The sequence below is a fragment of the Apium graveolens genome, chromosome 5 (genome assembly GCF_009905375.1).
Source record: "Apium graveolens cultivar Ventura chromosome 5, ASM990537v1, whole genome shotgun sequence".
Taxonomy (NCBI): domain Eukaryota; kingdom Viridiplantae; phylum Streptophyta; class Magnoliopsida; order Apiales; family Apiaceae; genus Apium; species Apium graveolens.
The window spans coordinates 129058785-129066301 of NC_133651.1; the positions used below are offsets into that span (position 1 = coordinate 129058785).

The 7517-nt window shown below is 36.9% G+C and overlaps 1 non-coding gene across 1 annotated transcript; it reads left to right on the forward strand.

Moving 5' to 3' along the window:
* Positions 1-410: 410 nt before the first annotated feature.
* Positions 411-517, forward strand: LOC141662859 (small nucleolar RNA R71). The gene has a single exon (XR_012550957.1). It is a non-coding gene; the product is annotated as a small nucleolar RNA R71 (small nucleolar RNA).
* The last annotated feature ends 7000 nt before the right edge of the window (positions 518-7517 follow it).

Sequence of the window (7517 nt, forward strand, 5' to 3'; positions counted from 1 at the left end):
GATGATAGGTCGCTGGCATAGGCTGCTGTTGTCGCTGATAATTATTCACATACTGAACAGATTCGTTGACAAGAGAACACTGATCCGTAGCATGAGAACCTGCACAAAGCTCACAAACCATAGCTATTTGATTAACTCCATACGTAGCCAGAGAATCAACCTTCATTGATAGCGCTTGGAGCTGGGCTGCAATAGCGGTGGCTGCATCAACTTCCAGAATACCTGCTACCTTGCCTGACGTCATCCTCTGAGTTGGGTTTTGATGCTCATTTGCAGCCATCGTCTCTATAAGATTATACGCCTCAGTATAGCTTTTAGCCCATAAGGCGCCTCCAGCTGCTGCATCGAGCATGGGCCGAGATTGGGCCCCCAAACCATTATAAAAACCAGTGATTACCATCCAATCCGGCATTCCATGATGTGGACATTTTCTCAACATTTCCTTGTAGTGTTCCCAAGCCTCGCACATAGATTCTGTAGGTTGCTGCGCAAACTGAGTAAGAGCACTCCTCATAGCAGCAGTCTTTGCCATTGGATAAAACTTCACCAGAAACTTTTGCGCAAGATCTTGCCACGTAGTGATGGACCCAGCTGGTTCAGAATGTAACCAGTCTTTAGCCTTATCCCTCAGTGAGAATGGGAAAAGCCTCAACTTGATAGCCTCATCAGTCACGCCATTATACTTAAAAGTGCTGCAGATCTCGACAAAATTTCTTATGTGCATGTTGGGGTCTTCAGTTGCCGCTCCTCCAAAAGAAACAGAATTCTGCACCATCTGAATAGTGCCCGGCTTGATTTCAAAGGTGTTAGCTTGAATAGCCGGATGAAGGATGCTTGACTGAATATCATCAATTTTAGGCCGAGAAAAATCCATAAGAGCTGGATCAGCTTGAACAATACGATCTCCCATGTTTAATGGTTCTTTCTGCTCAGCGCCTGAATCCGAATCCTCAAAATCTAACTTCTCCGGAATATCAAGAACTTCGTTTGTCTCCTCAGTTGTATCTAAAGTCCTCTTGCGAGCATGAGAACGAGTTTGCATAAACGCTTGCTAGAGTACCTGAAACACAACCGAAAAGAGTAAGTAACTACTACGTCCTAATCACTGAGTCCTAATGACCAATGATGGTAAGTACATAAACTAAACAAATACGCCGAGTCCCCGGCAGCGGCGCCAAAAACTTGTTAGGGCAAAAACACGCACTAATATTCACGCAAGTATACGCGTTCGCAAGTAATATAGAATACTTTCTAGTTCGTTCCCTCAGAGACTCAGACTAAATTATTGTCTAATTAAACTCACTCACCAATGTATGATTACTTCTCAATGTTAAGATAATAACACTTAAAATTGTTGATCAAATATTAACTATAATTAACTACTTAATTAACCTCTTAACTAACACTTCAAATTATCAATAATAAAACACTCATGAGATCACAACTTCATTATTACTTCCTTCTATAGCCATTGTTATTACCTTTAGCATGTGACAGTGATGACATTAATCGAATAACACGAAACTGATAAAAGCCAACTTTCATTGTACTAATACCATTCTACCAAGCATCCACAATTAAGATAGAAGTTGAATAGTCATCAATTATGTTGAGTTCCTATATGTCTACAGAAATTGACAGCACAACGATTTAAGCACAAGTTATCCCTTTTGATTACATAGGGCAAATAAAACTGTTAGAGTTACCCACTAATCATGCACAACGTACATGAACCTATGCTAGCATGACAAGTTCTAAATCTCAAGATCCACCGTCGCTTCACAAGAGATTAACACCCTATCTTATATGTTCGCGACGCACATAAGACGAATATGCGCAACCAATACTAGATATCATGCAATCATCACACACTAAAGTATTTAAACAATTAACTAAAGAATTCCATAATAAATCCGTTGTAACCCCATGATCACGATTAGCCCATAATAGAACTCATCGCCATCATGGGTTCATATGAAATCATGATAAACAAACACAAGAAAATAATAACTAAACTAATTATATTAAAACAGAGTACGTCACAAGAGTAAATAAGTCAAAGCAAGAAAACTAGCATCCAACGTTACAACGAAACAAGAATCACAAGAATATATGCTTCCTCTTCGTTGCGGTGTGCTAAATCGGTCTTCTTCCTTATCTCATTCGCTTCTTGCGTAAAACACAATCTAAAACATAATCTCCTTAATACTCTCCATGAAAACGTCTCAAATCTACCTATATAATAGTCCCATAAAACTCAGATTACATAGAAGTTGGAAGCCACACAGAAGTAGAAGTCTAAAATAATTCAGCTTTTTCCCCAACCTTGCGCGGCCGCTCAGCATTTCTGCGCGGGCGCGCAGGCTGCTGCGCGGCCGCTCAGCATTGCTGCGCGGGCGCGCAGGACCCTACTGGAAAAATTCCAAGCTTGCTCCGTTTCTTCACCGTAATCTGCCCATTACTTTCCTCTCGCAATGGTGAACACATGCCAAGGCTTATTCTTGATAATTCCTCCCCCGAAATGCAACTAATACCCTGAAATGCATAAACACTAGAAAAACGCATTAAATACACAAAATACTTGATTTCAAGACACCAATTTAAGCCATTTTATGCCGTTCTAAGTGGTTTAAAATGCCACTTATCACTCCCCGTTAGTATGTCTATGATTTGGGTCTTAGAACGAGAATCACCTCATGTTACTTCACCTCACTGTGAAATGAAGAAGACAATATCTACGAAATAATACTCGTTATATTAAAAGAGTTTGGACTAGTATAATACTTAACTAGACCGGATGACTTACAAATATTCTTAAGAGAATATTAATGCATACTTTTTGTTGAATATTACATTTTAATCAAAGTATATTAATTATTACTCGAAGTAGATAAAGTGAAGTACGGGAGTAATAAATGTTAAGTCCTTTAAATATGGTAAGTTAAAGCTTGTTGCCCAGTAAAGATACAATTGTTTAAGGGGGTTGGATACAATTGTATAAACATTTCGAACAAGTATAAAAATATAACAGTTCTTTATATTTCTGATAAAAACTGTTACAAACTTTCTCAAGAAATATTGATGTTCTTGAGAGCTGCTAGGTCGTACAATGCTCAAGTTAATCACTATGTGATGACCTAAACTGTGTTTATATAATACACAGTTGCTACAAATCAGTTTAGGATATGCATTATCAATTACTAACAGAAAATGATACATATCTTCAACTGAATACACAAAGTCCAATCACTCAGAACAAACATATATCCATCCCTCAAAATAAGGAACAAACTTAATCTTCACAACAGACTGTCTTCAGATGCTGATGTTCTGCAGATACTGATGATGCATCAAATCCTGGTGACACATCAAATCCTGATGACATCCAAAATAGTCATATCCTGAGCTCCTCCTGATCATTGAGAATCAGCACGTAACAATCTTCCTCAATTTATGCTTAATATAATAAGCACAAATTCCATTATCAATGATGCCAAAACCAATTACAAAATGTACAAGAAATAAGTCTTACTTCAGTATCCTAAGACAACTGACAGTTGTTTCCAGAAATCTGTTTAACATTTCTTCCTCCTTGTCTTGAAGGACTTTGACAAGCTTTTTCTTCAACTCTTTATTCTCTTCAGTATCTTCTCCAAGCTGATAAATGGCTAATCTTAATTTAAAAATCGAACTTTTAGTTATTTCAAGATCACTAATGAACATAAAGCTTAAGCTGACATCTTCATGATCAGGACTAAAAGATAACTGAGGATTGTTGAGAAAAAATTTCAGAACCGCAACTCTCTTTTCCATCTTCATTTCTTGATCAATATAAGTTATGTACATGGGAACATAATCACCATTTTATTTGTCATATATGTTCATAACTCTTCTTCTGATACTCTCAAGTATCATAGAAGACCAGTTTCTGGTGACATTGTCCTCAACTCTAAGAAGATAGTGAATATATTTCAACTCTGTCACAGTCTTCATCAAGAGTTGCTACAATGTAAAGCTTTTTACGTTACCTTCTCTCAAAAAGTACAGAATCTCCTCTCTGACATCATTATCATTTATCTTTCTATATACAATCTCCACAGCTTCAACTTTCTCAAGATGTGAAGGAGTAATTCTCTCGCCAAGATTGTCAGTCAGAATATCTGTGTCCAGTAAATCAGACCTCAGAGTCTCCATTCCAGAATGACCAACACCTTCTCTATACGAGTTTTGATAAGCTTTAGCTTTTCATTGTGTTCCACCCAAGAAGGTTTCTTGACGGACTTATCAATATCCTCCTGTTCTGAAATAGAATCCCTAAGTCCTGCTGACACAAATTCAATATGCTTGAATCCTTTAGGATAACTAAATGTATAAACATCTTCACATCTTTTATCCTTCTTGCTGAGAGGAGTATACCCTGTAGATAAATCATGAATCTTCCCTTTTTTATTTCTGCCATAGCCCTCTCCTTGAATTTAGAATTCTTTGCACACAGTCACTACATGCTTGATCAGCTCTCCTTCTGTCAGTTCTTTCTTGATCATCAACCTCTGAATTCTAAGAAACAACTGTTGTATTAAGAACTGATTCATCCAATACTTTGATCACCTTCTCATCAGTATCAAAGTCAGCTTTCAGAATCACAGCATTAGGATCTGCTTTTTTCTCAATATTTGTGTTTGCTTCAAAAGACACATTTGCATTAGTTACATCAACTTGAGCAATGTCAACGGTTGATTTCTTCTTTCCGGGGATAATCATTTCTTCAGTATCCTCAGCTTCTTCTTTTACATCATTTCCTTATACAGGAATAAAACCTTCTCTGAATAGAACATTCAGAAATGCAAAATTAATTGCAGAACCTCGACGTGAATTATAAATTCTTCCTCTTCCTCTTCTTCCTATGGCTCTTGTAGTTCTTCCACCTCTTTTTCCTCTTCCTTTAGAGGTGCTTGATTCAGCTTCAATTTGAGCCATTAACTCCTTCTATTGCATAACTGTTTCTTCAGTTGTTAGATCAAGAAATTCTTCAGTTATCAACCCAAGAGCACTTCTGGCATTCTTTTGATCAAACCTCTTATCCTTGTAGTACAGAACAATATCTTCATCTGTTTCCTTGTATCTGTAAGGAAAGAATAATCCTTTAGCATCTGCTATGTTAGAGATTGTAACATCACCAGTTTCAGGAGCATCACCATTAGTCTTTTGCTTAGCTTCATGAGCACCAGTAGACTTTCCTTGTCCTGAAGAACCAGATCTTCTAGAATGTTGAGGTTGTTGAGCAATATGAGCAATTTGAACATTTGCAACTGGATTCTTATCACCATCATCATCAGTATCTTAATCTTTCAATTGAATAGAATCAGGTGTACATTTTGTGACAGCTATCTTCTCCCCCTTTTTGGTATCAGTATTTGAAAGAAGAGAAAACATAACATCCAGTTTATCAGCCATTGAAGACACTTTATCTTCCAAGGAAGAAAATCGAGTATCCATGCTTTCTTGAGATTGAACCACGGATTTAACAGCCGTTTTCACACTTATGAGTTCAGCTGAAGTAAGTGGATTGATCATAAAAACATCAATCTTGTTCTGTAAAGTAGCATGAGATGTCTTCATATCAGCAAGTTCAGAGAGAATTTCTTTCACAAAGATGGTAGAAGCCGAGATGCAATTTAAGGTCAGGGTTTTGAATTCCATCATATGCCCTGTGAACATGTTGCATACCAACAGTTGAGGAGATAGTAGTATACGCATCTCTCCATGCAAAATCCCATTCAGTCTTTCGAAAATGCTCAACATCGGCATTGTAATAAGAGGGATCTGCATTGAAATGTGAAGAAGAACCAACATTGGACTTCTTAGATGCATCAATAGCAGTCTTCAGTTGAGCTGTGTCAGGATCATCAGGATCACTGTCTTCATCAGAATCAGAGCAAGACAGACCCTCAGAAGAATTTGCAGAGCTCGGCAGAATTGCTTTGTCTTTAAGAGGATCCTTAGCAATAATTATCTATTTCTGATGAGATCCTGAAATATAAAACAATGTAACACCTAAATATCTCTTTTCTTTTCAAGTGATCTCATCACTTCTCACACAATATATTACTTTGAAGAGTAATATGTTTCCCACATAAGAAAATTTATAAGCAGAGAAAAACTTATAAATTTTTTTTCTCAAATCTACCTCTCCTTTTGCCAGTACAGGAGACTGCCACTCAAAATTTGATTTTCTCACATAGTATTTTGACACAGTCTCACAGAAAGGCACAATCACACATTTTGCAAATAAATAAGAGATGGCTGAGAGGAGTAGTATGCTTGTCATATAAATAGAGGTAACCTCAAATAAGAGACTATTTATAATCATACAAACATTGAGAACAACAGAGGAAAATAAGCAATACCTGAAGGTGAGTCCTCAAGTGGCAGTGATGAAAGTGGAGGAACAAACAATGCATCAGGATATTTTGACAAACTAGCTCCCAACAATGAATCATCAGTAGGAGCTGCATGAATTGACAGTTTGTCAGCATCAGGATTTGTTGTAGTATCAGGATTTGATTTGTCAGGATAATGCACTAGACCACACTACTAGAAAAAGTAGAATAGACATCGTCTCAAAGACATCGGTTATTTTTGGTGCCGATGTAAAAGGTGTTTTAGACATCGGTTTTGAGAAATCGATGTCTTTTCATTTTATAAACATCAGTGTTTTAGCTGAACGAATGTTATATGTCTATTTTAAAAATATTAATCAGCGCGCCTTCCCCGTTTCCCCCTAGCAAATATTTCATTCCCTTCATCTTTCCCCCCTCTATTTTTTGCCTTAGCCAAATTCCCCCCCTTTTTTCACACACATTTCGCCCTCTTTTCAATTAAAAATAAAACTAAAAACATTAAAAACATAAAACCAAAAACAAAAACAAAAAACTCAAAAACATCTCTCTTCACTCTATCCTCTCTCTGAAGAACACCCACAACACCTCTTTTCTCTCTAATCCTGATTACGCTCTCTCTTTCTTCGCTCTCTCATCTCTCTGAAGAACATCCACAGTAATTTCGTCAATCTCTACCGAGTTTCACTCCCCTAATCTGCATCGTAATTTTTATCCGATTCCGTCCTCTTGCCGAAATTTCATTACAATGTTCATTTGGAATGATATTGTCCATCTCTACTCTTTTATAATTACGATCTCTCTCTCTCTCCCCCTTGATGTTATATTAATGTTTATATGTTTGTGCGTGCGTGTATTTGATTTCGATATTGTTGATTTTGCAAGGTTTTCATGACGTTGATGGCGAATAAGAAAGTAATATAGAGGAAAAGAGCCTCTGGATCTGTATTTGCTGTTGCGATTCTTGTACCTTTTTCGATATTAGCTAAGTTGAAGTTAAAGTTTGAATTTGGTAAGTTTTGAACCATAATTTTAGAATTAGGGGTTTCAATTTGAAACCCTAAGTTGTATGCTCTTTAATTGTGGAATTGTAAATTATTGATTTTTCAGTTGGATTAA